At 37.1% G+C, this 23,806-nt stretch overlaps 1 protein-coding gene across 1 annotated transcript in view; it reads left to right on the top strand.

Annotated features, from left to right (window-relative positions):
* The window catches only part of LOC138698451 (thyrotropin-releasing hormone receptor-like), a 367,427-nt gene extending 345,001 nt beyond the window's left edge, over window positions 1-22,426 (top strand). Inside the window, exon 6 of the mRNA XM_069824387.1 lies at window positions 21,328-22,426. The gene's annotated coding sequence lies outside the window, so the exon portion shown is untranslated. The remainder of the gene's footprint in view (window positions 1-21,327) is intronic.
* The last annotated feature ends 1,380 nt before the right edge of the window (window positions 22,427-23,806 follow it).

Raw genomic sequence — 23,806 nt, 5'->3', positions numbered from 1 at the left:
TTATGTCACTGTATTTTATATTCACTTATGTACTTTATTTAATATTTTATTTTCTTGTCTGTACAACTTGGGGTGGTACCGTTCTGTTACTGACGGACTCTGGGCAAGTAGAAGGGGAAAGAAATGCCTTCGCATCCTCTCAACTTGTATGAAATGTCGTCTAGTGACAGACTACAATCACTGATCGCGATTATCGACCTAATCGTGATCATGGTTGTAGTGTCCCGATCGCGATCAGGAGCTTAATCCTGTTTCTAGAACTAGATAATCGCGCTGAGGCACGACCCAGTGGACGAAAGTGATATTTTAGTAATCTTTGATTTCGAATCATCTTGATATTTTGAAATTTTCTATTATTTAGGAAGCTGCTGCTGTGAAATTTTGTTACCCCTTCCATTGTATTATATGGAAGAGAAAAGGAAACGAAGTGAATGGCTAGAAAATGACATTTGGCTACTATTAGACATACTGGAGAAATTTAATGCAGATCTGAGAAAAGTAGAAATAAATACATTAACAAATGGCGGACGAATTATTCATACTATGGAAGGCAACAGAAGGCTGCTGAAGTATGTTTCATTTCAATAAATCTTGGATTATAAACTGTACGGTAACTGATTTCTTTTGCAGATTTTTAATTTGTCTCCATTACGACCATATCGTTGAGGTTAGGGTTCATTTTAAAAATATATTTTATTACAAAATAATAAAAATCGTAAGCCTAATGATAAGTTATATAGGTTATATAATCTCTTTCCTAAATAATATAAATAGTAATGGCATAAATTGCAACAGTTACTTAAATTATAAAACATGTTAAAATTTTAACAAACAAATTCCCACATCAAGCTACAAGAAACAAAATATAAAAAAAAGCAATGAACAGACATCAAAAGAAAGTATGAACTTCAAATGTTGTCCAGAAGGGAAACAAACCTATTAAGTATGTACATAAAGAAAATTGTTTTCTCTAGTCTTTGGCATAGATGTCCAATTGTAACTCGTACGAGGTAATCCCTGGCGTAAGCAACCCGCAGCGCATATTCTTTAAGGCCGTTCTTCCTATTTTATATGGAAAGTTATTGACCTTAGTAGAGCATGCTTGATGTGCAATATCTCCTGGTTCTATGGGCGTTTGGACACCCATGCTCTATGGTAATTCAGCTGCTGACCAGACTTGACCAAGCGTGGCCTAATGTGTCCACACACTTTCGGTAATTGCGATCGGAGATAATCGCGATAATGGTAATCACGATTAGCGACTGTAGTCTATCACTAGTATTAGGCCTAAATATTCAGATGCGCTTTCCAAGTTCGTCTCCCTTCAATATAATATCAGTATTACCTCGGGTGAAGAATCATGCGTGGAAAAGTTTTAAAAACTGTGTTAAGGTACCGGTGTTATGAAAGCCACGAACATAAGTTTAGTCTTGTCCAGCACATGAAGGTTCTTTTCTTTTCAATGTTACGTCTATGTTATTCCAGGCGAAAGTCCATTATTGTTTAAAGATAAGTTGTAATGTTAATGCTGTAGAGCAGAGCCGGGCATGAGAGCGGCTCCATTTAGTCGGCCAGAGCTGCTGTCGCTCCGCAAGGCACTTCAATTCCAAGCCAGAGCAGAACACTCACGCAGTGGCGGACTCGCATTACAGCTACCTTCCCTGCATTAATATAACAAGAGCCACGGTTGTTCTAGTCATTCAGTCTGTCAGTACATAATAGTTTATAAGGATATTACATCAATCCATTGTACATTACAGAATTTATAACACTCTTATTAATTTAATGAAATAAACTTCGCTCTATGCACACACACAAATCATTAGGCTAATTTACATAACCGATACCACATACTGCAATCTCCTTACCACGGTTCTACAAGACAGGCGTATGGCTTCAACTTCCCTTACTTGCTGTGGACAGAGTTCATCTACTAATATAATTAAACATCGCTTGATGAAGTTACCTTCGTTGAATGTTTTCAATTCCTTTGCAATTTCGTGGAAAATTTTGTAGCTAATTCTCATAGCCGATTCACTAAGTGAATATAATATAATATAATATATCATGAACTGTAATATACTATATTATGATATATCATAATACTTGCATAATTTAAAATTATATATTACTAAATTTATTACAATAACTTGTAATGCAATATAAACATCAAATAGATACTCTAATATAATGTACCTGAGAAACATTTTCTCTAAGTTGTATTCATTTATGGCATTCATTACCAACATATTTGTCATATTCAGTAGCATGTTGTAAAGAGTAATGTCGATGGATATTGAACCTCTTAATCGGTTGGAGTGTTTTATGCCAAATTAAACACTTTGCTAATCCATTGCTCGCTACCAGAAAGAACTCCTCCTCCCATGATACATTAAACGCATTGGGAATAGCGGGACGGTTTAGTGTATGAGCGGAAGCTCCGTCTTCAAAGTTCGCCATCATACTGCAGAGTCACCACTGCACCGACACTGAATGACGTACAGTATGCATACGTCAGAGCGCTCGCAAGACCCGCTCTTTAAAGCACACAGCGCTCATTTCTCAGAATCACGTAATGTGCCCAGCCCTGCTGTAGAGGAAGCATTGTGATGAGTTTTTCAAATTGTTATTAAATAGGGAGACGGAATTTAGCAGTAAATATACTACCATGTAAAGTGACCTGGACTATATAAAATCGAGTATAGCGTTAACCTAGCATTTGTATCAGTAAACAAATCGGATATTCACAGTACAGGCTTGTTCAGAAGCAGTAAACCTGACTGCAGAACACACTGAAAGACAATAGGCCTACATATGAGATACGTATTTACGTTAACTCATGGTACGTAAGTTTATAATTTAAAATGTATATCGTCGTTGTTCCTGCAATAAATCCTACGTGCAAAATATAAAATTCTTCAGTAGGAAGAAAAAACACATTATTCATCCTATAGTAGCCGTACTTACGAGACTGTGAATTCTTATTTTCGAAACAAAGAAATATAATTACATATAGGAGATTTCATTATTTGCTGTATCATTATTTAAGTTATTTAATAGAACAAAAATATGAGAATCGATAAATATGTCACATAGGAGTTATTGCAGGAACAACGACGATATACTGTACATGTAATGTAAAATGTATATACTGTATCTGATTTATATCTTGTGCTTCGTGAATGCAAGTTTTACTGCTTACGACAATATATTTTCTGAATATATGGAAGGCAAATCGCATGCGATTCGCACGTATACAATATTAAACCTGGACAAAATTGTTAGTCCTTCATCGCACGATGTAGTGGGTGCAAACTGAAAACATGTGATATCAGCATTGTTTGTGCCTTCCACATTTTTGCATACCCAGGGTTCTTTTCTAGAACACTTGTCTGTTTATCTTTGACTCTTTCTACAGCTGGTCCTTATGAGTGGTGCGAGAAATGAAACTCGGTGTGTATACAATCATCATTTATTGGGCGATAAATCACGCCACTCTACATACTAAATGGAATGAAAATGAAACGCGGTAAAAATAGGAAATTGGAATGGAATTTTCAGGAGGGAGCAATATGACCCAGCACTGACCTTCTACGACCTATTGCGCTAACCCTCAAGCTAGGCGCATTCCCAAACCCACAACGGCTGACCACACTAAGGTTTGCTGCGTACCCAGCTTTCGAGCAGGCAACCTCACTCGTCCCTAGGCCAGCCCTCTCCGTGAGTCGCAGCCGGCGTTCGGGGAATGCTATGGAATGATGACGAAATGGAGAAATGTTGGGGACGATAGATACCTAACATGGGGAAACGAGAAAACTCCGAGAAAACCCCAACTACGACCTTGTCCGCCACAATTGAAAAATCTTAGGTCTGACCGCGACTCGAACCCGGACCGCCTAGGTGGCAAGCTGTAGGTCTGACTACTCAGCTATTGCAGGGGACAAACACGATGATGATATGAGAAGTATGATATGTAGTGGTTACATTGCAAGCATTCCAAATTTCTTACTAACTCCATGTCGATGCACCTTCTCCGGGGCACTCTGCTCAGCCGATGCCTTGGATGGTGTCTTTCGAATACTAGAGACCTCGGCTTGCTATTTGGCTAATTATTATTGCTTAGCAGGGGCGGTTTTTCGGGTGAAGCTCGTGAAGCGGCGCTTCACCAAAGAAAGCTGAAAAGGAAAGGTACGAGATCTTACACCAAACATTTTAAAAGTGCGTGGTACAGTGAATATCAGTGGCTGTGAGGTAGTTCATATTTGGAAAAATTGTTTTGTTGGCCCTGTTTGTTAGTTGGAATAAAAAAATCGGCATGGAACTCAGATTTTGTGAAAACAGATTAAGTTTCTGTCAGTTTTTTTTTTTTTTAATGCTAAAGAAAACGGTGAAATTTCAGGGCGGAAATATGTTAAGCTGTCAGAAGGTGAACTTTTTCAGAAGTACACCAATTATTTTTGAAATACTTGACGTCATTTTTATGCAAATGAACACTAGATATCAAGACAATGAAGAGCTTCAGTTTTGCTCTTTTGCCAATACTTCAAAATGTCTTCAGTATTCTAATATTTTTCCTTCTAATGCTCTTGCCACTCTACAAAAGACTTTCCCAAATGTGTTAAAAGTGAGTTGCTTGAAAACAGTACTAGAACTTCTTTATGCAGATCACGAATACCAGAACATTTCCCCTGATACAAGCACTAAAACTTGTAAGCGAAAACAAAGACGTATTGAAGAAACCTATAGGCTCTTTTCCCTTATTGTGACATTACCGTCAACAAAGCGTTTTAGTGGAGCGAAGTTTTACTGCAATCGACCGCATAAAGACAAATCTTCGCAATTCAATGGCACAAGGGAGATTAACATCATTGGCGTGCATCTCCATTCACAAGGACTTGCTACATGATCTGATTGAGAAGCAGCCATTTCATGACATCATTGACAAATTCTCCATTCGTAGAGACAGACGAATCAATTTAATCTACAAAAATAGGTAAGTCGTACATCATGTTCTTCAATAAAAGAGCGTCACCAACTTTTCAGGTTGCGAGCCGCCACTGTTGCTTAGTAGTTACAAATCTCCTTCTTGACCAGCTCTTAGTAAGTCTGAGTATAGTAGCTATATGAAGTAATAATTCTGACAATGACATGGCTGATATTGCAGATACGATAAGTAGCGGTTCGTGGAGTTTAGTCATAGAGGCACTCAGTTATGAAAACTCTAAATGTCGCATAGAAACTTTCATAGCTTCAAAATGACAAACAATTTATAGAGAGAGTATGAATCCACTCTATGTATTTGAATTCAAACAAATAGGTGAAAACAAACGAGCATTTAAAATTATTTCCACAGGAACAGCGGCGTCCTAGACCTCCCCGCCGGCAGGCAGTGCCTCATAATGCTTGGCGCCGCAAGAACTTCTTATCTCATAATTTATCATCTTCGTAACTCTTGCAGGCAGATCTATATACGCTGAGTTTTAAAGTTATTGGAAAAGCTAAGAACCACACTCTTTAATTCCAAAAACTAAATCCGAAACTCTCTATACATGAACTCGTTCCGTTCATTGTTCTCCTTTAACTTAAAGTGTCGAGATATTTATATTATATTTAATCTATGCATAATTGAGAATTTTATGCCATGTGGTGAGGACATCGGATCTCCACTTAAGACAGCGCAAGACATCGTAATAACATAAAAATATTTAGATTTAATCTGAAAGCAACCATTCTCATGGGGGTTGATAAAAAAGTTAATTCTTTTCTTCCACCATGTTAATAATGTCAAAACAAGTGTTTGTACAAATCTTTGCCACTCGACCGCAATTACAAGGCCAAAAAAAATAAGTTTCTTTGGAGCCATTTACAGAAAGAAATCACAATTATTTCATTGAAAATATTTATTGAAACAGATACAACTGTTGAACTACTTTTCAACATATTCCCCACTGGAATTGAGACATTTGTCATACCGAGAGGTGCAGACAGAGAGGTGCAGACAACTTTCACACACTGGTTCCGATCACAGAGGCAAATTTCTACGATACAGGGATACAAAAGTTGATCCCGCGGTATGACAGATGTCTCAATTCCGGTGGGGAATATGTTGAAAAATTGCTCAACGATTGCTGTATCTGTTCCAATAAATGTTTCCATGAAATAGTGTTTTCTTTCTGTAAACGACCACAGGGAAACATATTTTTACGGCCCTTGTAATTGTGCTTGAATGGCCAAAATTTGTGTAAGCACTTGTTTTGACATTATTAACATGGTGGGAAAAAAATAACTTTTTTATCTGCCCCCTTGAGAATATTTGCTTGTGAGCTAAACGGTCTATAAATTTTGCCTGAATCCCAAATATTCAAAAGCAGCGTTCTTGCATGTGCCGCAAACAGAATATTTTTAATTTTCATAATTATCCACTGAGCCAAAGTGATCTCATTACGTATCCTGTATAAATGAGAGTAAATCAATACTGCATGTACAGTTCCAGTCGTCACAGAATTACCTACTCTGTGGTTAGAGCCAAACCTATTAACTGCCATTGGTAATCAATGTATTTCGTTTGTGACACATTCCGGAATACAACGCCGCATAGTTTTGTGGCACTATGTAACAGCAGGTATTGAAATTTCCATTCACCCTCGGCGCAAAATCAATTTACAAAAGTGAGAAGCCTCAGTCAAGTGGAGTGTAGTATATTTCAACTTCCAGACATACCTGAGTCATCAATTCAAAATTTCATAACCCTTCTTGTGGGCTTAAACGTTCCTTCTCTAAGTTTTGGGTTCCTGATAAGGAAAATATTGCCTTCTATTTAATTTCCTTCTTGGACAAAATTTCATATTAGAAAATGAAAATTTAATGTGTCATAACTAGATTTTCATTAACTTACAAGTCATCTCACTTTTCTATACAGTTTACCTACATTTCAATGAGACTGTATTACTGTCTCGTTACAATCGCCATCGATTTCAATGAAACGCTTCTTAGTAGCCTCGACATCATCAGCAGTATCGGAAAGCGCTGATCTCGAAGCAAGCAAAGCGAAACCAAGGAAATAAAGCAAGATACGAGATTAAGACTAAACGGTGGAAGTGGGAAGATAGTTCAACTCTTACATTATATTCTAATGTCAAATTTCAGTTTGGAGCTTTGCGTTATGAGGCTGAAGAGAGTACTTCTTCCTCTAACATTCCTCTTTCCACTGTTCTACTAAATGTACCGGTCTTATTTATTATTATTATTATTATTATTATTATTATATTGTTATTATTATTATTATTATTATTATTATTATTATTATCATCATCATCATTATCGTTATTACTATTTACTCTACAATGTCAGGCAAATTGTAAATTAGTTTTACTACGAGGTAAATCATATTGCTAGAGAAGGAAATTCGTGATGAGGATTTTACAAAAAAAAAATCCGAAATAGTTCACGAAATTGCGTACTTTTCCATCTTCAGTGACATAAAAGGCTTTAAATACTTCATCTTCAATATCACTCGCTTTTCATTAAGGTTCCCCTTAACTGTTCGTTAAGTAAGGAATTCCTATTGCAAATGTTTCTACAGTATTTTCACTTGTGCAGGGTGTTTCCGAGGTGGTGTTACAAACTTTCAGGGATGATGGCGAAGGGCACATGTATCAATTTAAGATCAGGAACCTTGGTCCGGAAATGACTGAGTCGAAAGTTATACGCAAAAATAGTTGTGTGGAAATGGAATTGTAATTTGGCACCACGTGCCCTCATTCCCTTAACCTCTGGAACAGTCGTGGAAAGATGGTATGGGCCGGATGTCTCCTACGTGGGTACTTGTCCCGATACAATCTGTGAGCTTGTCTACTGTTCCTATTGGCTTATCCGTAATCGAAAATCAGGTCTGCTTATTCCGCTCTCGTGTACTCCTCCATTTCACTAGGACTAATCGACTGGACACTGCAACTTGTACACATACACTGCTGTCTACAGACCGACCATGTCCGTTACACATTACGCTATCTGGATTGCTTTAGTGTAGTTTCCTGTCCCCATCTCTCAGACAGCACACTGAATAGAATACTGTAAGTAGACAACGTAAACAACGTCAAATGAATACAGTATGTGTAATGTGTACAGATAAACACACATAAATAAGGTGTACAGAGGAATAAAATTATTTCATTTCCACACAACTATTTTTGCTTGTAACTTTCGACTCGGTCATTTCCGGATCAGGGTTCCTTATCTCAAATTAATACATGAGCCCTTCGCCATCATCCCTGAAAGTTTGTAACACCACGTCGGAAACACCCTGTAGAAGTGAGAGATGAGTCACACTTAAGTCTGAGTGACTAGTCTGAATACGATCCTTACTTCCGTTTTCTCTCTCCGCCTAACTACTTCCAAGGGATGCGCAGTATAGCCACGATAAAATACACAAATTTATACAGGGTGTTTAAAAAATACGGGGCATAATTTCAGGTATGTATTTCCCACATGTAGACAATCAAAATAGTTCATTACAACATGTGTCCGGAAATGCTTTATTTCCGAGTTATGGCCTTCACAACATTGAAATTCACCGGAACGTTTTTCTTTCCGCAGGTCGTTGCCGTCAAAGGAGACATTGAGAGGGCACTCTGACAGTTCATTCCGAGGCGAAGGTTACATTCAGTGTTTGTAGGCGTTAGACTGTGCGACATGTATTCAAATCAAGAGCTGGCAGGGATACACTTCATGTATGGTAAGGCGGACGGCAATGCTGCGCTGGCTCGTCGTTTGTACCATGAGAGGTAACCACAGCGACAATGTCCAGATCGGAAGACATTTGTACGTCTCCATTACCGTCTGTGCGAGTATGGAAAATTTAACTCTCCTGGTTTGGGAAGGGGACGACAAAGATCTACTACAACTCCAGAAGTACAGGAGGAGATTCTGGAGGCTGTGAACATGACTCCTATCAGCACACGAAGGGTAGCGTTGCAAGTCAATGCTCCTCACACGACTGTCTGGAGACTGTTGAAAGAGTATCAATTGTATTCTTATCATTTGCAACGTGTACAGGCCCTGTCACCAGCAGATTACCCTGCACGAGTTAGGTTCTGTCAGTGGTTCTTGCAGCAGTGTAGTGTAAATCCGAACTTTCCTGCCTTAGTATTATTTACAGATGAAGCACAGTTCACACGAGATTGTATAACAAATTTCCACAATCAGCATGTATGGACGTATGAAAACCCACGTGCAACTGTTCCATCTCATCACCAGGTGCGGTTCTCCCTCAACATGTGGGCCGGTATCATTGGTAATCGATTAGTTGGACCCCATGTACTTGTAAACAGATTTACGGGGCAGACGTACACAAACTTCCTGGAAAACACCATACCTCATGTTTTAGAAGACACTCCACTGATCAATCGTCATCACATTCACTTCTTGCATGATGGCGCTCCTGCACACTTCAGTCGTACGGCTCGCCGGCCGGTACTTGGATCGAAGGTTTCCTGATCGATGGATAGGTAGAGGTGGCCCAATTGCTTGGCCTCCACGCTCACCTGATCTGATCCCTCTCGATTTCCACTTGTGGGGCCATTTAAAATCATTGGTTTATTCGTCTCCGGTGCTTGATTTGGAATCCCTTCGGAATCGAATTGTGGCATGTTCTGAGGACATACGCAATACTCCTGGAGTTTGGGATCGTGTTCGCAGGTCAATGAGACATCGATGTGAGGTCTGTATTCAAGCAGGAGGTGGGCATTTTGAACATCTTCTGTAATGACAACGACCTGCGGAAAGAAAAACGTTCCGGTGAATTTCAATGTTGTGAAGACCATAACTCGGAAATGAAGCATTTCCGGACACATGTTGTAATGAACTATTTTGTTTGTCTACATGTGGGAAATACACACCTGAAATTATGCCCCGCATTTTTTAAACATCCTGCATAGTGATTTACCCTTGTAAGATCCTGTAGTTGTTCACAGTGCACGCCTCCAAAATGTGTTCTTTTTCTAGAATAAATAATCTTACATTGCATGCTATTTATTGCCGACAAAGTTACGGCTATACCAGGTGACTTTGAAAAGTTTGTGGTCTGATACATAGATGGCATTGAAAACATATAAACAATGACACCATTGTTAGCGGCTATTTTACATTAGTTCAAGCACGAAAGATCACAATTTTTTGTTCACTACATTCCGTGTAGTTTAATTTTGAAGTGGGTGTGCAGAATAGATTGGCAGAAAGGAAAATATGGAGCTTCGAGCTGTCATTAAATATTTCGTAAAAAAGGGAATAAGTACAACACAAATTAAAGTAGTCAGGGATACTATACTGGGGGAATCCACCCCAGCGTTTGTAACTGTGAAAAAGAAGACAGCACTATTTAAATATGGTCGAGAGAATGTGGAAAATGACCCCCACAATGAACGTGCATTAACATCAACAAGTGAAGAAATCGTGGAAAAAAATCCACAATATGGTGTTGAATGACCGCCAATTGAAATTGTGGGAAATTAGCGAGACTATACGTATCTCAACTGGACAGGTGCGCCACATCCTAAGGTGCATTCCCAAACCCACACCGGCTGATTATACTAAGGTTCGCTGCGTACCCATGTTTCGAGCAGGCAACTCCCTCGTCCCTAGGCCAGCCCTCTACGTGCGTCGTCAAACAGCGCTCTCCGTCTGTCTCACTCTCTCTGTCCGCCTATCTCTCTTTCTGTCCGCCAGTGTTTCTCTTGTTAGTCAATGTCTTGAGCATGTGTAAGGTCTCCGCTAGGTGGATTCCGAGTTTGTTAACACCGGAACAAAAGCACATCCGATGTCAAATTTCGAGGGATTTTGTGGCTCTATTCGAGAAAAATATGCCTGATTTTTTTAGGCTCTTTGTGACTTCTGATAAAATCTGGATACACTACTACATACCAGATACAAAACAGCAGTTGAAACAATGGAAGCATAGTGAATCTCCACATCGAATTGTATTGGTGTATTTGCTTCTAGAATGTTAAATAAAGTTATTTTTCTATCTGTAGGCCTACTTTCGAACTAAAATCTAGAACATGTGACTTTGATAAATCAGTGGCGGCTCGTGATAAAATATTGCGTGTGTTCACAATTTTGTGTTCCAAAATCGAAGAGAGTTAGAAATTTTATATATGTAATATGAAATGTCATGATTCCAATATTTCACTAGCGAAAAAACCGTATATAAATTCAAAACAACATATAATAATAATAATAATAATAATAATAATAATAATAATAATAATAATAATAATAATAATGAAACCCAGTTTTTTATTTCGAATTTTTCCTGGTAAGCCAGTTTACCCAGTTCTTTACTATTCAAAATTACTTGAACAGAGTTAATTGTTTACGTTTGTTAAAAATTAATACATACCACAGTGCCGTTATTTACAAACGCGCGTGTTCAGTAATACATTTTGATTCACAACACACTGATACACTGTAGCCTATACCAGTACTGTAATTCCATTCGCATAGATTTATTTCTATAAATACATGCCAGTAAATATTATTCTTAAATAATATACACCACATACAGATATTTAAATTCATACCACCATCACATTCAGCCAGCACGTGTTTGAAAGCCAAACTATGCTATAGTATAGTAATTCACAAACTACACTCTCGTAGCAAAACTGTACACACACCCACATGAAGTAAACGTTCTGACAGAGAGATGCTGACACCTATAGGCTATTAAATTTCTTCCTCGAGATATAGCACGTGAACGAAAGGGATCGATGCACCTGACATCTGTAGGATAGATACTCATCATGTTCACTTAACGCTTTGTGCTCTTGACGAGTCATAAGCGGCCAGCGAAAGACACTTTTCTCCCCCGGGGATTGCGTGAAATTCCTGTAACCTTCTTGAAAAGAGCACGGCTTGTACGTGAATCGATGTTGCCAAGTTTACATAAGAAGTTTACGCAAGATGCGAGAAGTTTAAAATACTGGATTCTGATATTATACATACCCATTACGTCAATACGGTATTAAATAATAAAACTAGTCGTGCATTAATGGAAACAAGGTGTTCACGTGCTCTTGTGCTCTTATTGACACACCGCCACTGGGATAAATCGTAACAGGATTATTAAATTTTGAGAGACGGTTGAGAAAATCATACGAAACTCACGAAGTTGGCTATTTAGGTCGTTTGTGTAGGCTACTATTAATTCTGTATACCTATAGTACACAGCATATAAATTTCCTAGACTATGTAATATAGGCCTACTCTTCAGAGTTTCCTCTTTATTTATCAGATTATCACTGCTTCAACTTAAATGTCTAATCTTGAGAAATGAATAGATTCTATCTTTTCTTTCTTTTCCTATTCTTACAATCAATATCGTATCCACATTGAAAGAGTGTTGTTTACATCAAATGCTACTACAGTCTAGGTCAAGGAAAAGTTTCCTTACGTAAACATCTCAATAGGAACAAAACTGTAGCTTTGAAATCTCTTACAATAGGAAAATAACAACTTAAATAACTTTTCTGTTAACAAATATCATATTCGTGTATAAATTCACTGCTTATGTATTCCTCTTCTTTTTCATCATGCATCCAAAATCTGCTGCACCCAAAATTAACCAGTCCATATTTCGCGTGACTTCAATTGTTTCTTTTCCTGTTAGGCTCTAAACAAGTATTGGTTTTATATTCTTGAAGTACCCATTTCCTTCTATATATACATTTTCTCCTGCTTCGTTGTGATTATTTTCTCGCTTATGTCAATAATACAAGTTCAAAGAGATCTTAAATGATTACGATTATTTTTTCTTTGCGCTGAAACTCTTATTTAGAACTACACTTCCCTCATTTAGGTCTACTGTAACTTCAATTTTATCAAGTTTTCTAATTTTCAGGCTAATAATTGCACTGAAATAGACACGACCTTATAAACTTCAACGACTTTACTACTTTATTTCTGACATGCTTAATTGCAACATTCACTTAATTGAATTTTTATATTTTGTTTTCTTACCTCTTGTGTTTATTATCTACAAATGAGATTAACACACATTATAATAAAGTGAGGTAATTATAGTACTGTAGAGTTCTTTTAATGCAAAAAATCTATCTAGCAAACGAAACTTCGTCTTAATCGAGCAACGAAAGGCGCACTTAGGTTCATTTACTGAAACACCCATATCCTAACAGCAGAAAAAAATACAGTAATTTATCACATCATTTCAACATGGCCGTTGTAATTAAGAAAGTAAGAAAGAAATAACTTATAGTTTGGATATGGGCTATGTGTGTTTTTTCTAATTATTTCGAAATATTGCACTTCCAAAATTTAAGACGCGTAAATAAATTTAGATAAATTTTCTTGTAAAAAAAAAAAAGGTAAAGGTAAAAGTATTCCCGTAACATGCCATGAAGGCACTTGGGGGGCATGGAGGTAGAGCCCCATGCTTTCCATGACCTCGGCACTAGAATGAGGTGGTGTGGTCGGCACCACGCTCTGACCGCCTTTTACCCCTGGGAAAGACCCGGTACTCAATTTTATAGGAGGCTGAGTGAACCTCGGGGTCGTTCTGAAAGTTTGGCAACGAGAAAAAATCCTGTTACCACTTGGGATATTAGAAAATAATAATTAATAACTACAAAATAATTGTCTGTGAATTGAGAACTCTCTTACAACGTTTAATATGGTTACCATTGGACAAAACAATGCCTAAAAATATTAAAATAGTATACTTACTCGTTTATCCAGCATCGACAGAATTTGTGATACCAAAATGGTATTTGGCGAAATCAACTGGACGATTCACCATGGGATTATTTGGCATCACTTTATATTCGGGGAAATAGACCTATTCGAAAACAACGCAACAATACTGGGTGTTCAGTTCAACGTGTGTCATGGCTCGCTGTATACCGTCATATGGCTAGTCGATGAGTCTAGAGAATTCAATCTTTCTACACTTCCGCTGAGGTGTATTAGCTCTGTGTCAAAGCATTTGCATAGCAAGTACGGCGTTCATTCTGAAGAGTAGGCCTACTTACTGATATGTAAGGTAACGCCGGTAGTGGCAGGAATGTGAACTGTTTCGAAACATGTACTGAGGTGGGTTTTTTTCTTACTGTCAGGATATGGGGAGAGGGTTAAGACGATTTCTTACATATTTCTTGACATTAAATTCGACGGTCAACATGGACACGGAGCAGCTGTGGAATGCTGCCGTACGCAACCGATGATAACAAATACCCTGCGTACGACTTGGCCGCGCAAAACACAGTTCGAAAGAGATTATGGTAGCACACAGACAGTACAGTCCGCCATCTGTTGCTACGACGTTCAAGTTATACCGTACACGTTCTCAAGTTCAGCCTTGATTAATAGGCAACTTCTCTGACATAAAAGCTGAAACTCGCTTCAAATCGCTGACTCACAACAGTGACGTCATGACACTTTGAAATGAACTCGCACTCCACGTCTGAACGCAGCCTACGAGCGCGGATCCCGCTCGTTACTTCTACACAAGGCCAGTGGCTTAAGTACATCATTTGAGAATAGCTACAACAATGTAGATCTATCTGTAAGTGCAAGACATAGTGCTACTGAAGTGCAAACTGTTTCAAGTTCATAATAATACTCTTATTTTCTTGATATGAAGCTGGAAAAAGATCATACAAATTTCTTGTGAAGTTCGCATGTTGGCATGAATGATCCTTCCAAATGACACGATTTACAGCTGGGAAGGTTGACCTGAGACAAACATTGGTATGCGCAGTAGGCTATGATGACATCATCTCTTCTGTAGCGGCAGATGGAAGGCAGGAAGTGGCCTCTCCTCTGCGCTTGTCGGCTGAACTATAAAACGTCTTTGGTTGGCTTAAGTGTAGCCAAACATTGGTACGCGCAGCATACAATAATGACATCTCAGTAGAAGCCGGCGGAAAGGAGCAAGTGCCTTGCATCTGTACGTGTTGCTTCTGGTCTAATCAAACACTGGTATACGCAACAGATCATGATGATACATTGCAAGGCAGAGGAAGTGTCTTCTCCTCTGCGCATGTTGATTCAGGTCTAGCCAAACATTCGATGATGCCATCATCTCTGTAGAGGCCGGCGGAAGGCAATAATTGTCTTTTCTTCTGTGCGTGTTTGTCTGTGCTTTTCTTTGTTGTTGTAAGTGTGTGTCAAAACTTTGTATCTCATAACATTTGTTGAAATGTGAGTGTCGATGAATGAGATAACGTAAGTTATCTATTAAAAGTGGGAAATGTGTCCCAAAATTCAGTGACTACGTTTCCTAACGTTATCCATTACTGTAAAACGCTGCATATTCCTTTATGTTCACAACGTGGAAGTACAATTGAGGCATTGGCATGGGAAAGCATGTAAGTCACAAAAACGAAATTTTACAGGACAAGCAAAAAACGTTTGTGGGTCTGTTACAAAGGACGTTACTTAACACTGATGAGCTGCTGAAACTAAACGGTTTCTGCTAGCGACATACTAGCTTTACCATGCCATTGGCGTGGGTTCGTACTACACTACCTACCAAAAAGTAATTGGGCACTGTTTTTGCCCCTTTAGAACCTCGTGGTACCACATCTTGTTGCTATAACAGCAGCCACCCTGTCAGGCATGCTCTCCACTAGTTTGTGTAGGATATCCACTGGAATTCGTCGCTATTCCTCTTGCAACATGACACTCACTTGGACAATGGAAATTGACCGCATCTCCCGAGACCTCAATCGCCGGTCCAATTCGTCCCAAAGGTACTCAAAGGGATTGAGAATCAGGACTCTGTGCAGGCCAGTCCAACCGGTGAACATTATTGTCTGCGTACCACTGCGTAGTAGCCGCCGAAACATGGGGCCAACTTCCATTGTCCAACTGAATGCCATGTTGCAAGAGGAATGGCGATGCATTGCAGTGGATATCCTACACAAACTAGTGGAGAGCATGCCTCTCAGGGTGGCTGCTGCTATAGCAACAAGAGGTGGCACTACGAGGTTCTAAAGGGGCAAAAACAGTGTCCAATTATTATTAGGTAGATAGTGTATCTTATCCGTGAAAAAAAAAACAGATTTTCGATTTTTTGTGACTTACATGCTTTCCCATGTCAATGCCTCAATTATAATATAAATAGTACCTCTAAGTGGATAAAAATGTAATAAACCTAATATAACGCATAAGCAAAAGCCGAAAACTTACACTAGAATAATTAGGGCAATTTACTCGTGCATTTTCCTTCTTCCTTACTAGGTTTAACTGTAGTTAATTAGTCATTTTCCGCCTTTTTTTAAATTCAATTCCAATACTCTCCAACAATCGCATAATCTACACATAGTAGCATATAAAAGTGATGTATTTAGAGAAAATTAATTAAATGTCATATTTAACTAAATTATCTTTCATGTAAGAATAGTTTTTTTTTATTTTATTGGGTTATTTTACGACGCTGTATCAACATCTAGGTTATTTAGCGTCTGAATGACATGAAGGTGATAATGCCAGTGAAATGAGTCCGGGGTCCAGCACAGAAAGTTACGCAGCATTTGCTCGTATTGGGTTGAGGGGAAACCCCGGAAAAAAACCTCAACCAGGTAACTTGCCCCGACCGGGATTCGAACCCGGGCCACCTGGTTTTGCGGTCAGACGCGCTGACCGTTACTCCACAGGTGTGGACTGTAAGAATAGTTTCCCACAGTATCACCTGCCCATTTCCTCCGATTTTCAAATGAAAACTCTTTCCCACAACATAACCTGCTCATTTCCACCAACATTCAAAATGAAAACTCTTACCCACAATATCACAGGCCTATTCCTTCTGGTTGTATCATTCAGTTAATAAGAGTCCTAGACAAAATTATTTCTAGAATATCTGGCCGAATAATAAGTAACGAGACTACTCAATTAGAATAAAATAAGTTGTTGCAGGTTATCCACTTAACAATAAAACCATAACAAGGCTGCGTCATTCCTAATAAAATGAGGTACTGATTGTTATAATGAAAACTTTGTTATAAAGTGGAATGGGTCAATGAATGTCATTTACGGTAGTGATATTTTATTGAGTGTATTGGCAAGAGACAAATGTATTGGTCAATTAGTGACAATTCTAGTGGTTGTCATGTCCATTTCATTACTAATCACAGTGCAGAACAAAGCCACACACTCGGGAATAGCTCTCACTTGGGATGTTTAGTTTGTAAATAGCCTGTAGTAATTAAAACCGTCATATAAACATAAAAATAGCACATCATTACTAAAGCATATTGGCTTGTAAAAAAACAGTTCGTTGAAACGCTGAACAATATAATCGTGCCGGTAAAATGGGCACCACAAATTTTGGCAGATGAATTTTGTCAATCTGAACTTCAGAGTGGGTTATTCACGGGTGCAATAACAGTTGATACAGGGTGTTGCAAAACTCTATACTCAAACTTCTAGGAATGGTAGAGGAGCTCAAAACAAAGATTTTTGTTATGTAGGGACATTATTTTATTTTTACTTCAATTTTTATTGCACCTGAGTTTTTTAATGTACTTCACTCCCACCCCTTCTACTAAGGAAGTTCCAACTCCACACAGAACCAAGACCGCAGATAGTAAGCAGTACTGAGTTACTGAGTATAGTACGTTCCAGAAATATGTTCGCGTTTTCCAGTGACGAAAGAGCTTTCAATATTGAATCATATTTTCGCACAGGTACTGTCCGTTTGCCTACGTCGCATCCCGATTTCCCTCACCTGCTTCTGCTCGCCCTCTGTAAAAGCTGGGCTGTCTTAGCTCTTTTCTGAAAATATTAATTTCTCTTAGGAATTGGACGTTTACGTAATATTATACAGCTGTTTAATTTAACTTAAATAAAAGGGCCTCGTTAAGTAATTAACTGTTACGTGATTTCCTCCCTTTCTACAATCCTGCGGCATAACCACTTGGACGGACAGTAGATAGCATGTCTGAGTAATTTTATATTTTCGGGTCGGGCAGAAGTGAAGATTGAATTCACAGTACGTAGAGTAGGAACAGAATTATTCCAACATGAGTTACTAGCACGAAGGACGAAACTGGTAATTGGAATTAGATGCAATAGTCTATAGTGCGATAATATGCACAAAAGAACTGAAGCCTGTATCGAAATGAACGGCCACCATTTTCAAAATTCTGTTTAAATATTCATATTATGATTATTTTTCAATTTAACTTCTTTCTCTACATTGTACGCTAATGTGCTGTAGACAGTATAATATACACCGCATAATGAATACGTTCGCATGGATAACTCACTTCGTGAGTAAAAACACTTATTCTTAATACAGTACTGTACTTTGATTAAAGAAGAACCTAATGAAAATTATCAAACTCAAAATCGCGATATTTCCTAGTTTACGTAAATGGATGAACTACTTTTCTTCCATCCTATACCTAGTAGAGTGATTTGTATTTTACGCCAGTATCATCGAACTCCAGTCTTGGAGGGGGGAGCAAGCGGTGTTTCCGGTTCTCTAAAGGTATAGACAGGTTAATATTAAAAATGTTAGTAAAAATAAAATGATGTCCCTGTATAACCATAGGCCGGAAAGCAATAGTTACGTCAGTCGTCATCTTCGAACGCAGACATTGAGAGTGTGGTAACCATTTAAAATGGTTCTGGTGGCATTTTGTTTACAGGTATTGTTCAAATGTGCGGCCTCCTGCTTCAATACTTAATGTACAACGACGTGATAATGCGCCTCTCATACGTTGAAATACTCGATATTGATTATGTAAGTGATCGCCAGCTACAAGAATCCGAGCAACGAGGTCCTCTTTTGACACAATTGGCGTTTCATACTCTAAACTCTTTAAATGTCCCAACACAAAAATATCGAGTGGGGTAAGGTCAGGAGAACGAGCAGGCCTTGCAATGGGTCCACCGCGGCCAATCCAATGTTCACCGAATGTGCCACGTAAATGCTCTCGAACTTGAAAAGATAAATGAGGGGTTGCATCATCATGCTGGAACCACATGCGACGCCGGATGTCAAGGGGAACATTTTGGAGCAACTCAGGCAATGTGTACCACAGAAAACTGTAGATATCTTTGTTTTGGGCCCCTCTACCATCCCTAGAAGTTTGAGTACAGAGTTTTGGAACAGTCTGTATCTTTGTCAGGCTGCAGCGGCAGTTCGTAAGAGTAAATACACAGACACGAGAGTTTATCTTCGTTTTCTTTTTCGGTCAGTCATAGAACCTGTTTTACTAGTATTAAACTTATTCACTAACTTTAATATTACCTTTCGTGTTGGAACTGGGCTGCCAGGAAATTTATGTTTGTCTTGTTCTGTCACATAAAATTGGTGTTATTTTTAATGTTCAGAGTGACTGAGAAAAACCACAAAACCTCGGTAAACACAGAAATCTCGAATAGCCACATAGCACAGCAGAGCTACAGGGACATCATTTTATTTTTACTTCAATTTTTATTGTACCAGAATTGTTTTATGTACTTCAATCCCACCCCCTCTACTAATGAACTTCCAACTTTCTCCATACAGAACCAAGCGTATACAGTCAAAGTCGCCTTACGGTCATAGTAAATACAAACAGTACTGAGTTAGTGAGTACAGTACGTTCCAGAAATATGTTCGCGTTTTCCAGTGACGAAAGAGCTTTCAATAATGAATCATATTCTCGCACAGGTACTGTCGTCCGTTTGTCTATTTCGCATCCCGGTTTCCCCCACCCGCTTGTGCTCGCCCCTGTGTAAAGGCTAGTGGCTGGACTGTCTTAGCTCTTTTCTGAAAACATTAATTTCTGTTAGGAATTGGACGTCTACGTAATATTATAAAACTGTTTAAAATAACTTAAATAAAAGGGCCTCGTTACTTAATTGTCACGTGATTTACCTCCTTTCTCCGACCCTGCGACAAAACCACTTGGAGAGACGGTAGATAGCATGTCTGAGTAATTTTATATTTTCGTGTCGGACAGAAGTGAAGATTGAATTTACAACAGTACGTAAGGTAGACCTACTCTGTTATAGAGTAGGTACAGAATTATTTCAACATGAGTTACTGGTACGAAGGACGAAACTGGAAATTGGAATTAGGTACAATAGTCTATAGCGTCATAATATACAAAAAAGAAATTAAGCCTGTATCGAAATGAACGGCCACCATTTTCAAAAATTGTTTAAATATCCATATTACGATTATTTTTCATTTTAACTTCATTCTCTATATCGTACGCTAATGTGCTGTAGACAGTATAATATACACTGCATAATGAATACGTCCAAATGGATAGTTCACTTCGTGAGTAAAAACACTTTATTGTTAATACAGTACTGTGTTTTGATTAAACAAAAACCTAATGAAAATTATCAAACTCAAAATCGCGATATTTCCTACTTTACGTGAATGGATGAACTTTTCTTCCCTCCTATACTTAGTAACGTGATTTGTTTGTATTTTACGTCAGTATCATCGAACTCCAGTCGTGGAAGGGGGTAGCAAACGGTGTTTCCGGTTCTGAACCGTTAATCCAAAGATATAGCCAGGTTAATATTAGAAATGTTAGTAAAAATAAAATGATGTCCTTGTACAAGTTCATCAAAGAGATAATTGCGTTGATATATTGTATCGTATAACGCCAATAAAATACATTATTAGATAAGCCTATATATAAATGATATGTGTTCCGCTGTAAAAATTAAACACTTATCTGAAATGTTATGATATCTCTAAAATATTAACACAGTGGAAAATAAATTAGATGTGCTATAGTAGCGTAAAGGTTGGTAATATTGTGATAGTTCTTTTCGAGAATTTATTACAATTTTACTGAGCGAGAGAAAAATCGGTTTCTTGCGTCAACGTGTTAAGGGAATGTTCTTGGACAAGGTGCTTCACAAAACCGGTCCTTCTCTCACTCAGTAAAATTATAATAAATTCTCAAAAATAACTATCATAATATTACTGTATATCAATATTACGAACCTTTACCCTATATCCGAAAAGTCCCTGCAGTTCAAAATATGTATAAATATTTTCAAATTGTCGATGTTTTAAAATTCCATACACACCACTGCATTTTCATAAATATACAAAACAGTATTTCGTAAGTAAAACAACTTCATGATTACGTCATTGTGAACTGAATACACTTGTTCACAAAAGTACACAATAAAAAGTTAAGAAACTAAAAAAAGTTAATTGTTCTCACTAGTACATTTCATTGAAAAAAACATTAAAAGTTATCACTAAAAATAGCTTTTAGGTCAAGAACAAATTTTTAAACATTTTATTAGCTGAGATAATTATTGTAACGTTGAAATGTTTTTGTGTTGCAGAGAATGCTGCCTACATCCATCTGTATTGCAGGCTGATACAGTACAGCAGAGAAAGAAGTTAAATGTCAACAAGAGAAGGAGGCTGTAAATAATGCTGTTACAATGTTCTGTAAAAAACATTCATCTCATATTTTTATATTTACAAGACGAGTTAAATTATGTTTCTATAAAAAAAACTGTTATTTCCAGATTTTCCTGTGGTAATGTAACTGTGTTAATGAACAGTATTCATTAGACTGAAAACATAAAATTAATCTACCACCAGAATTGTGTGTGCTGAAGTGTCTGTGATCGTGAAATGTGAAATAAAAATTCAACTATATACGAAAGACAACGATATACAAAAAACTAGAAATCAAGTGATCAAGTATAAATTGCAATGAAGTGATAACTTCATTTATAAGCATCACCTTCTTTTTTATTCGAATTAGTGTAAATACGATTAATGGTAATGAAAATTTCTTACAAAGTTTTCATCAGTGCTAACTCCAATGAATTCTAGTAACTGACACGAAATATTCAAGCACTGAATATATACTAGAGACAAGAGACATTGGTAGAAAGTATAAACATTTTAAATTACTCCATTATAAATTATTATGTAATATTCTTCATGTATATCGTCTAAATTAAAATTTATTTTGATAAGATGTACTTTATCCTATATATCCAGACTATTAAATGGACAAAAATATATTAATTCATTCTTAATACGTCAAAAGGAGAGAGAGAGAGTAATAACCTCTATAAGTTATAACCATATATAAGAGCCCGTTCACATCCAGGGCTATTGTCAGAGTGACATATCAAGGACTCCTAATTTACAGTAAGCTTATTTATTTTTTGCTTGACTTCTCAATTTTTATTTACATGTAATAATGCCAAACAATTGTCGACCAAATGTATTCTTTTCTAATGGCTAGTTCATTTTTGTTAGTTATATCATAATATGATAAGCTTTAAAATTATAGACTTATAGATAAAATTAAGCGATTATATAATGTATATCTTATTCAATCGGCAAAACAAAATGTTGCTTATATTGTACTATATTTAATAGTGTCTATAAAATGTATATAAAGGTGTTGATTATCGTTGTTTGAAATTCTGTGTTATTTAGAAAACGAACCTTTTACACAAACCTATCCCAATGATTGAAGAAGATCAAGATTATCCTTTTTATTAAAAATGAGTTTATGAAGCAATGTCATATTTAGACTCACGGTTATCGAATTGTTAAAAAAAAATTGGATTTAAGGTAAGCGTTCACTTACCGAAAAAATTAGCTCGGCGCGTTCTGATTTTTATTATAGTATCGCTCACTTGTTCGCATTTCCCAATAAATAATCAAATAGTGTTGTAATTTACGGCTAGAAAGCATTATTTCACTGTAGTGTTCTGAACTGAACATGGAAATAAAATTAATAGCTCCGTAACTTGAACTATGAAGAATATACCAGGTTTATTCACTATTTTTCCTACCTCATCCCATACGTTCTTTTTATAGATTACATTTATATAATTATAATTTAATTAATTACATTGCCATAATCTATACTAATAATAAATCTGTAGCCGAAATTTTTCTGGTAATTTTCGATTTTCCAAAAATAATTGGTCCTAACATATATAATTAACCACCCTGAAACCGAAAATCGCTTTTTTGAAATTTTTGTTTGTATGCCTGTCTGTCTGTCTGTCTGTCGGTCTGTCTGTCTGTCTGTCTGTCTGTCTGTTACCTTTTCACGTGATAATGGCTGAACCGATTTCGATGAAAATTGGTATATAAATTAAGTTCGTTGTAACTTAGATTATAGGCTATATGGCATTCAAAATACGTTATTTAAAAGGGGGGTTATAAGGGGGCCTGAATTAAATCGAAATATCTCGCTAATTATTGATTTTTGTGAAATATGTTACATAACAAACGTTTCTTTAAAAATGATTTCTGATAAGTTTTATTCTTTGAAAAAGTTTGATAGGACTGATATTTAATGAGATAAATGAGTTTTAAAATTAAAATAACTGCCATCTAAGGCGGTGTATTGAAATAAAAAACAAATGACTTCGTCTATAAGGGGCCTTGGACACAACAATCGAAAGCTATGAAACATAGCCTACAGACAATATTTCTGTGTTTGTATGAAGTAATATCGGAAGCTAAATTAACCGATTTGTATAATTAATTATTATTTCATCATTGGAAAGTGTAGTTTCTCTGGATGGACACAATTCTATAATGTTATTACAGTAACTTGTGAGTGAACTGAGGACAGGTAAGATTAAAATAGCTTCTTATGCACAGAAAACTTGATAGGTTATTCTGTATATTCATTTCCTGTATTTCTTATAATAATGTTTATGAACATATTCATTTTTATCTCAGAGAATTAACGAACAACGAGAGTGTATTGATTTAGTATGCAGTAATAGTACGTTAGCTTAGCAATCCATTATTTTATAATTCAAATTTTAACTA

The sequence above is a fragment of the Periplaneta americana genome, chromosome 4 (assembly GCF_040183065.1).
Source record: "Periplaneta americana isolate PAMFEO1 chromosome 4, P.americana_PAMFEO1_priV1, whole genome shotgun sequence".
NCBI lineage: Eukaryota > Metazoa > Arthropoda > Insecta > Blattodea > Blattidae > Periplaneta > Periplaneta americana.
This window is presented reverse-complemented; position numbering and strand designations above follow the sequence as displayed.